General features: G+C 39.0%; 1 protein-coding gene across 2 annotated transcripts in view; it reads left to right on the top strand.

Moving 5' to 3' along the window:
* The first annotated feature begins 591 nt into the window (after positions 1 to 591).
* Positions 592 to 9563, top strand: part of LYPD6B (LY6/PLAUR domain containing 6B) — a 73205-nt gene continuing 64233 nt past the window's right edge. For both annotated transcript variants that reach the window (XM_011359557.2, XM_011359549.2), the window contains exon 1: positions 592 to 661. The gene's annotated coding sequence lies outside the window, so the exon portion shown is untranslated. The remainder of the gene's footprint in view (positions 662 to 9563) is intronic.

The raw sequence follows: 9563 nt of genomic DNA, 5'->3' as shown, positions 1-9563 counted from the left end.
GTGTCCTTTGGGAATAGGGAATAGGGCGGGGAGAGGGATCAGAGAGGTAACCAAAATTCATCAAGTTGGTTTGCCATGAAAGGAAGCAGTCTTCCTTTTGTTTTGTTCTGCCTGCAGTTTTTGACCAATCACCTTTGCATGTACCAGTCAGGTAATGAACCTCTTGAAAATCTTGTTGAGCATGTTTGCTGGTTTAATTGCACAGACATGTTAGCCCTGACAGTTCATCAATAAAGGATTTTAAAGGGAATGTGCAACGGATTTGGAATTTCTGCAGTTAGTTAGGCTTATCACTGGAGACTTTATTTTATTTAGATGCTGCATTTTAAATGAATAAATAAAATGATTTTTATTATAGAGGCTTGTTGCTTATTTATTATTTAAATAGTAATACATGAACGTGGTAAAAATACAGATATATTACAAAAAGATATTTACCGAAAGCAAGTCTTCCCCATCTCCCAGTTCTTCTTCCCAGACGCAACTGCTGTTAGCAAATTCTTGGGTATGTATGTTTCTGGAATGTACATACTTCTCTTCAATAAAAAAAATAAAGATTGTGACTATGCACATTGCTTCATATCTTGCAGGTCTTCATTTGATCTTAGCCAAAAGGCCGAGAAGCGATGTATCTTGCAGATCTTCAAGCTCTTCCATATCAGTAAATATAATGTTGCCTCATTCTTGTTAATATTCAGTTATCTGAGAAGGCCACATTTTAGTCATTCTTACCTTGGTAAACTTTAAGATTTTTGAATCTTTTGCTCTAACGATCAATACTGTGATGAAAATTCTTGTCTCCTTTTTTACACATTCATACACGTATCTATAGGGAAAGTTCCTAGCAATGAATTTTTCATTGGTGGACAAAGGGGAAATATGTATTTTAAATTTTGATAGATATTACCAAATTATATCAATTTACACCCCCACTATGCCCGAGAGTCCTTGTTTTCTCACATCTTAACCAGTATTTTGTGTGACCTTTGTTTGCACAACAAATATATTTGCAGTGTAAGTGAAAAAATTCTGTTTGTCATTGTTTTATTTGAACTTCCCTTAGAGTGAAGTTGGATTCAGAGATAAACAATATTGTATTTTGGTTGAAGAATGCTGTTTGTATGACTGTGATTCTCTGAAACTTGTTGAGACTTCTTGAAACCTAGTATATCGATAATTTTATAAATGCTCTTGTGTGCTTAAAAAAAGAATGTGAATTCTGTGCTTTGGGAGTAGGGTGTTACACATATTTTTAGATTAGTCTTGCTGGTCAGGTTGTTCACATTATCTGTAGTCCTACTGGTTTGTATCTGCGTCTTTTCTCAGGCCACTTCTTTCAGAAGAGAACATCTGTCACTCCGTGAGTTTTTCCATTTGTCCTTATCGTTGTCAGCTTTCATTTGACATTTTGTAGACTGTGTTGTTTAGAAATATTCTAGTTATTTCTCTTGGTGCATTGTAAGCATGGGTGGTTCTTTTTAATATTGCCACACCAGCTTTTTCTTTTTTCAAGTGGTATTTGGTTTATCTTTTTCATTTTCTTTATTCTTTATATATATAATCATTTTATTCTATTCTAGAAATTTTATTTGGAAACTATGTCACTAAAATCAGAATTGTAAACCCATTCAACATTTTTTATTCTAATAAATGAGTTTAATATGTCTATAGTTTTTGAATTATTGCTATATTTGAATTTATTTCCACCACGTTATTTTGTAATTTCATATTTGTTAAGTAAAATGTTTTTTTCTATTAAAAAAAATTCCTTCCTTCTGTTGGATTAATCAGTTTTTTTCTTTTTCTTCTTTTTTCCCTCTCCCTAATTGAAAGCTGATTTTGTTTTCTAGTACTGCCGTAGTAAAGTACGATCAACTGTGTGGCTCAAGACGATAGAAATTTATAGCCTCATTGTTCTGGAGTCTAAAATTGAGGTGTTGGCAGGACAAAGCTTTCTCTGAAATCTGTAGGGGAATCCTAACTTGCGTCTGAGCTTCTGGTGGTTTGCTGGCAAGCTTTGGCCTTCCTTGGTTTGGAGCTGCATCACTCCAATCCCCGCCTTTGTGGTCACGTGATGGTCTCCCATGGGTTTCTGTGTGTCTGCTCTTAGCTTTATTATCTTCTTCCTTTTGCTTGCTTTCCATTTATATTCTTCTTTTTCTAAAATCTTGAGGTAGGAGCTTAGATTATTGATTTGAGATTTCTTCCTTTCTAATGTTTGCATTTAGTGCTATAAATTTCACTCAGCACTGCTTTATCTGTGTTCTACATATATGGTATATTGTATTTTCATTTTCATTTAGTTAAACATATTTTAAAATTTTCTTTAAAACTTTGTCTTTGATCCATAGGTTATTTAGATATGTATTGTTTAGTTTCCAAGTGTTTGGAAAATTTCCTGTTATCTTTATGTTACTGATTTCTAGTTTGATTTGTTGTGGTTGGAGAATGTATTCTGACTGATACAAATTCTTATAAATTTGTAGAGGTTTGTTATATAGCCCATGGTATGGTCTCTCTTGGTCTTCACTTCATGGGCAATCAAAAAGAATTTGTATTCTGCTGTTTTGGGGTGGAGCGTTCTATAAATGCCTATTAGAATCTATTGATTGATGGTATTGTTCTTTTATATTCTTCTGTATTTTTGCTGATATTCTGTCTAGTTCTATAAATTGTTGAGAGAGAAGGTCCACACATTTTTAAAAGTTCTTTGTCCCCAGAATACATCCTTCTACTCTGAGGCCTAAAATAGTCTCCAAACTCATAAGGAGCATTTCTTATTTACCGTGTAGTAGATCATGGTGGTTACATAACTTCACTGTTCTCTCCGTACATTCTTAACTCTTAAAAGCAGACTATACACATTCCAGCTAGAGATAAGCAGAGTGAATTAGTAGTTGCTGGAGAGAAAATAGTAATGATTTGAAATTTTCCACACTTGTACTGTAATAGTTAACTGATTCCCTAATAACAAGTCTTGGTCTGCTCCAGTTCCTTTTATAGACTCATCCTATATTCTCAACTCTGCTATGTGTTAAAACCTCCTGGGAAGCTTTTTTTTTTTAATACTGGTTTTTTGGCTCCCACCCAAAATGAATTAAATTAGAATCTCCATTGGTGTGGCTCTGAGCATTGGTCTTTGCTAAGAGCTCCCCAAGTGAGTTCATTGCCTGGCCAGGGCTCTGCCCAGATAATCTCCACAAATGTTTATTAAGCACCTGCAGTCTGCAGATCCTATATGACATCTGGGGAGGCATAGTGAGAAACGTCTTTGTGTTTTCTAGGAATGTGGTCCCATAGTATTTACTGAGGGTCTTTTTACTAGGCTCAGTTAATATTTCTTTAATTGGTTGATTGAATCACAGATCACTGATAAGCTGCCTGGGATGAGTAAAAAAAGTTAGGAGTGAAGGGAGTTGGAGGGTGGCAGCCCAATATTTACTTAGGGAAACAAGAGTCACTGCATCCTTAAAACTCAACTCTTATTTTTGTCAATTTTATGTTTGTTATGTACTGCGATTACCAATCCTTACTACCTACAGACACTTCTGATTTCCTGCATTCTTTTGAACTAAAATTTTTAAAAATTTACCTTTCCTTCTCCATCTGATTATAAGCTACGTATCTTAATAAAATTCTTTAGGGACTACCCCTATTTTTAAAAATTAATAAACTTTTTACTTTAGTTCTAGATGTTTAGAAAAATTGCAGAGATAGATAGAGGATTCCCATATACCCTATACTCAGTTTCCACTATTAACATCTTACATCAATATGGCACATATGTCACAATTAGCCAGTGATATATCGGTATTAACTGAACTCTGTATTTATTCAGATTTTCTTAGTTTTTGTCTACTGTTTTTTATCTGTCCCAGGATCCTACCTAGGATACCATATTACATTTATGGACTACCCCTTTTTAAAAAATTATAAATGCACTTATTTTCCAGCAATTGATAGCTCTTTCCTGTACAAGACAAGAAGATTAACACACTTTAATTCTCATTTTTTTTTCCTACACCAACTTCTTGGCTACTGGTATGTAAATTTTGATTCCAACTTACTCTGAGAAATATAAATGCCAATGATCTGGGCAAGAACATTCAATGGGAAATGGCTGTTCTCTTGCTCTTCCTGTGCTGAGGACATGAAAGAAAACCACATCTATACTAGCAAGTTTTGGCTATATCATTTAATAATTTTAGAAATATATCTTCTGAAGTTGCAAATGATGTTTTCTTAAGTCACCTCATTTTTACTCCAAAAGAATAGCAAGGAAAATCAACTGTGAATGACAAAAACTTGCTTCAATCTCAGTAGTTTCTAAACCCAGATACCTCCATTCAATTGTCTGTCTTTGGAGGAGCATAAAGAAAGAATCATCACAAGATGCAGTAAATAACACCCACAGAGTTTAATTGTTTTTTTCAATTGCAATTATAACCAATTAAATACTAAGATGTGAACAGCTGCACGAGAATATTTAGCAGATTTCTTGGAGCCATCCCCACTCTTGATAGGACTTTTAAAAGGGTAGCTTATGAAAATCTATGCTGAATGGTTCTAAGAAAGTGAAAAACCAACCAGAAAATTGGCAAGAAATGAGTTCTCTAGATTTTCTGTCTAAGCTTCTTATTGTAGGTCGCCTCAGCTGGTGGACAACCACAATACATGGCATAACTTGATGCTTAAGGGTAGTCAGTGGACATCACAAGATGAGTTGAGATCAGTTCAGAATGGGGGATGAGGGAAGTCTTTTTGGAGATGTCACCTGAGCTCAGTCCTGGAAGATGAGCAGGATTCATTTATGCATATATTAAGCTTTGACTGTGTACCCAGCTCTGTGTTAGAATTGGGACTTGAGCTCACAGTACAGTGAGGGAAATGGACTGATCAGTGGTTGCAATCCAGTGCAAGGGATGGCAAACTATGGCCTCTGGTTCAAATCCAGAAAACCATCTGTTTTTATATGGCTCATGAGCTGAGAATGATTTTTACAAAGCAAGGAGGGATGGGTATGGGGTCTCCCACCAATGCTTTTTGTGTCATTTCAAGCCATATTTGGGGCCCCTATCTGGCCCTTTAGATAAAGATATAGTATTTTATGGGTTCAAGTGGCAGCATACTCATGGAGAACACAGGAGGGACACAGAGGAGAAACAGTTAAATCTGCCCAGGAAGATCAGAGAAATCACCCCCAGAAGGGGAAATACTACATGAACAAACATCTAGTTCCTTTCCCACTTGATATAAAACATGGCGTCCATTGCTCTGTTTGTCACTACCCATTGATTGTGTTCCTCTTTGTGACTGTTTCTCTAAAGTCAGGTTTCTTAATGTGAAATCAATGGATAGGGCTTCAGAGTTCTGAGAACACCTAAACTAAGAGCAAACTGATACACATTTTTCTGTGAGGGTTCAGGGCTTTCATTGGATTCTTTAAGAGGTCCATCATTCAGCACTTTTGAGAAACACAGTTTTAAAGCGAATATCTCAAAACTAAAATTAGTACTGCTGGTGGTGGGGTCTGAACAACACAGAATTAAGTAGAAGGACTGTGAATTCCCTTCTGTTAGTCCAGGCCAAGATATTCCGATGGCTTCATTTACTCATTTGACATTTAGTGAGAAGCTCCTCTCAAAGTATTATTTGGGCTGTAGGTGCAGTTTCTTGCTTCAGGTGATAGCACAAGATGTCAACCTGGATGCTCAAGACAGTGGGGTCTGAGAGAAGGGTTATTTGGAAGGTGCAAGCCCAGGACGGTGAGGGCGAGGAAGAAAAGTGGGACAAGGGAAGATATGCTGCTTTACTGTCCTGGCCGATGCCTTTCTCAAGCTGTGAGGAACCACATCTGTCTCAGCAGCTTTTTCACTTGGCTCAGTACTTCTCCAGGAGCCAAGGAGAGGCCACATCTTGAAACAGTTCCTAGGAGAGAGGAAAGGAGGCTGGATTTATCTGCTGGCCTCACTCCCATCTCCTTTTTACCTTGGTAAAACTATATATCATGAGGTGCCAAATTCTACCTCACTTCAAGATGGCATCTTCCACCCCTAAGGAACTGCTCAGGAAGCTAGGCCCGTGCTTCAGACAGAGGACCTGCTTGGCGGAGGAGACATGTGACTGAAGGTGAAAATGAGAGAGAACAGAGTGAGGAAAAACATGGATGGACCTCCTGAGATTGTGTGTTCATTTTTTCCATCTATGCATCCACCTGATATTTATTAAGCCTCTAGTCCAGGGGTCCCCAACCCCCAGGTCATGGATTGGTACCAGTCTGTAGCCTGTTAAGAACCAGGCCTCACAGCAAGAGGTGAGCGGGGGGCAAGCGAGCAAAGCTTCATCTGTATTTGGAGCCTCTCCCCAGCACTGGCATCACTGCCTCAGCTCCAACTCAGTTCATCATGCATTAGATTCTCATAGGAGCACCAGTCTCTGGTACCAAAAAGGTTGGGGACTGCTGCTCTAGTCTGTGCCGAAGGTAATAGTGTGTTTGAACAAATACAGACATGGTCTCTTCTCTCACACTGCATAAAAGCCAGTATGGGAGATATATATTAACCACATAATCATACTAGCAAACATACAGTTGCAACTATGTTCAGCACTCCTAGGAGAACGAAAAGTAGACTGCTCTGAGAGCCTTTATTAGGTGGCGTTAAACTAGTGAGACAGATTAGAGAAGGCTTTAGAGGCAAAGTGGCTCCACGAACTGAAATAGAAAGGACAGTGAAGAAGTAAGCGCAAGAGGAAGAGATGGGAGGGCTTTCTGCTTGGAGACACCATGTCCAAAGGCTCTATGGTAGGTATGGCCAGTATGAATGCCAGGAAAAAAGCCCATGTGACCTGAACAGATAGAGCTTGTGGGAGGGGAGGTGGGGATATGGGGCCAGGCCATGCCAGACTGTTAAAGGAGTTTCACCTTTCTTTGAGGTGCAATAGAAAATTGTAGGGGGGCAGGGGGCGGAATTTAAGTAAAGAAGTGTTATAATATTGTTAGAGGTAGTTTGGAAGGCCCAGGACCTCCAAATATTGAAGACGCTCTCAGCTTCAGACTGTCATGCCAGAACTATGGTTGTAGGAGCCATTCCTGGGAAACCCCGAATATTAATAACTCCAAGGGTATGTGAAGGAAAAGCAACTCCAGGAAAATGCCTGAAGTAGCAACAATAAGCATTAGAGACTTTTGGGCTGGTAGTCATGGGAGACTCGCCCCCTGCTGGCCCTAGGAACATTTTTCAAATGCTGCAGATCTTTTTCTAGACTATTAGCTCTTAAGATTTCCTAGCAAATTTGTCAGGTAGGGCAAGAAACTCAGGGTGCCCACATGGAAAGTTCTAGAACTGAATCTAGACTACAAGCCTCCTTCTGAGGTCCCATCCCACAAATGTGAAGGGCTTCTCCCGCACAGTCCTAGGCCAGGGTCTCTACACCGGAGGATGCCAATCGCAAGTTCTCAGTGTTTCTGGTGATAACTGACTCAAATTTTCTTTGAGACTTACTGTGCCCAAAGTAGCAACACCTACTTTGCTTTCAAGAGCTTTGGAGATAGTTGTGTGACCAAAAACTGCATGTTTAAAATGAAACACATCACAAAGGAGAAACTCCACAGTGAAGCAGTTCAAGAAAGAACTTTTATCAGTCCAACTACTAAGTTACCTTCGGCTTGTTTGATAAACGGAGTAACCCAGCTCGTTAACCCAGAAAGTATCTCTGAAAGGCAGGCTTTCCTGTCTCTTGAAAACCTGAGAGGAGTTTAAATTTATTCTCATTTGGCAGGAATTTATTTATGTATTGTGATTACCTCCAGTCAGGGCAAATTGTTAGATGATTTAGTATGACTGCAAGAAGCCTTTGGATTGGGCACAGCAGGCTTGGCTGATTATAAATTTATGCATAGAACCAGTGTGTTTGTGTGTGTGTGTGTGTGTGTGTGTGTGTGTGTGTGTTTATTTTTTTCTAATCAAGGCAGAGATGGTAGTAGTCATGTGTTCAGAGCTATGAATAGTTTTGCTGCTTCTTTTCTTCAGGATGTTTCGAGATGGCTCCAAGAGCAGACCTTTCTTGACCCACTGTTCCATGCACAAGAAATGATAGGGAATACCATTTGCAAGATTTCAATTCCACACATTCTTTGGGTGCTCTGCATTTTTCCTTTCTGAACTGGGCAGCTGAGTATGAGAAGTTGATTTAACATGTCAAATCATGGCTATTTCTTCTAAAAGCTTTCACGGGCACTCTTGCTTTGTAATTCTAAAGTGTATTACATCTTCCCAGGACAGAGAAATGCAAGACTTCACAGTTAGATTTGGACAAATTGAAGGATTTAGAAAAGAGTCATAAAGGTGATTAAGGGCTGGAGGGAGTGACTGAAAAGAGATTAAAGGAGTAAATTGCGGATCTTGGCCAAATTACAGATGTGGGAGGAGCAGAAGGCAAAACACTTAGAGGATGATAAAATGCTGGGAAAGGAAGAGGGGCTGTTTCAAGGCTCTTAACCCCTTTTTGGGTCATGAGCCATTGTGTGGATTCAGTAAAAGCTCTGAACCCTCTCCTCAGAATGTCCCAGCTCACACACTCTTGGCTCATCTATTTCTTGCTCTTGCTCCAGACATATGATTACTGTATGAGTCTGGAATTGCCAGATCTTTTGATTTTTTTCAAGACAAGTTAAAAACAGAGATTTTTATGTAATTTTTAAAATTAAACTGTGCTGGACAAATTAACTCTCTGGGCTATAGTAGACCCTAGATTGCCACAAAATCTTTATCTTATTGCCTCTCTTAGTTCTTTATCTGTTTGTTTGGTTTGGTTCCACATTTTTTTTTATGTGAGAAACTTTCCTCAAATGTCTGACCCTTGGTGTACTTGACGCAGATTCAGTGAAAATAGGTGGGGCTTGCCTGTGCAGGATGGATGATGGGTGTTTCTCTGGGACACTTAGTTTTTCTAGAGAATTGTCTACTTCCCCAGGGGAGGGAGGAGTGAGGCGGGTGTGAAGGAGGATAGAGGATGGAAAAGGTATGTGGTTCTATAGCTGTATGCTGCTGTTAGGGATAGGCCAGTTCAGTGTGCAGATTATCGCTAGTCTGCCAGTATTTAGTTTTACAATTTATCCTAGTGCTTGATGCCTCTGAATCCAGAGAATCCTCTTGTTAAATTTTTCCACAAAATGAAGGCCCTAGTCTTTTGCAGAGTTAGATGCTTTGCTATGCAGGGCTGGGGAGAGGCTCTGGGTCTAAATTGCCCTGTTTGCTTTAAAATAATCTTTTTGTTGTCAAGATCCACCCCTGACCTCTTGCTGCCTGGTGCCTTCAGGTGCTTAGCCCCTCAGGGCTGCTACAGAACAGGTTAGCTTGCTTCTTGGGATCCAACTCTGCAAGCTGTTGGTAGGGCAAAGAGCATCATAAGCCAAGTTACCATTTGTCCTGCTTTCTATTTTCCAAAACCTCTCTTCTGTAGTTATCTCCTGCTAGTTCTCTTCATCATAGTAAAGAAAAATTTTATAGTTTTAACTATTTTTTAGTTTTAACAGTCTTTTTAGCGGAGATTTGGGAAGGGAA

Source organism: Pteropus vampyrus, unplaced genomic scaffold (genome assembly GCF_000151845.1).
Source record: "Pteropus vampyrus isolate Shadow unplaced genomic scaffold, Pvam_2.0 Scaffold2, whole genome shotgun sequence".
Lineage (NCBI taxonomy): Eukaryota > Metazoa > Chordata > Mammalia > Chiroptera > Pteropodidae > Pteropus > Pteropus vampyrus.
The sequence above is the reverse complement of the archived record's forward strand: the minus strand, read 5'-3'. Positions and strand labels throughout refer to the sequence as shown.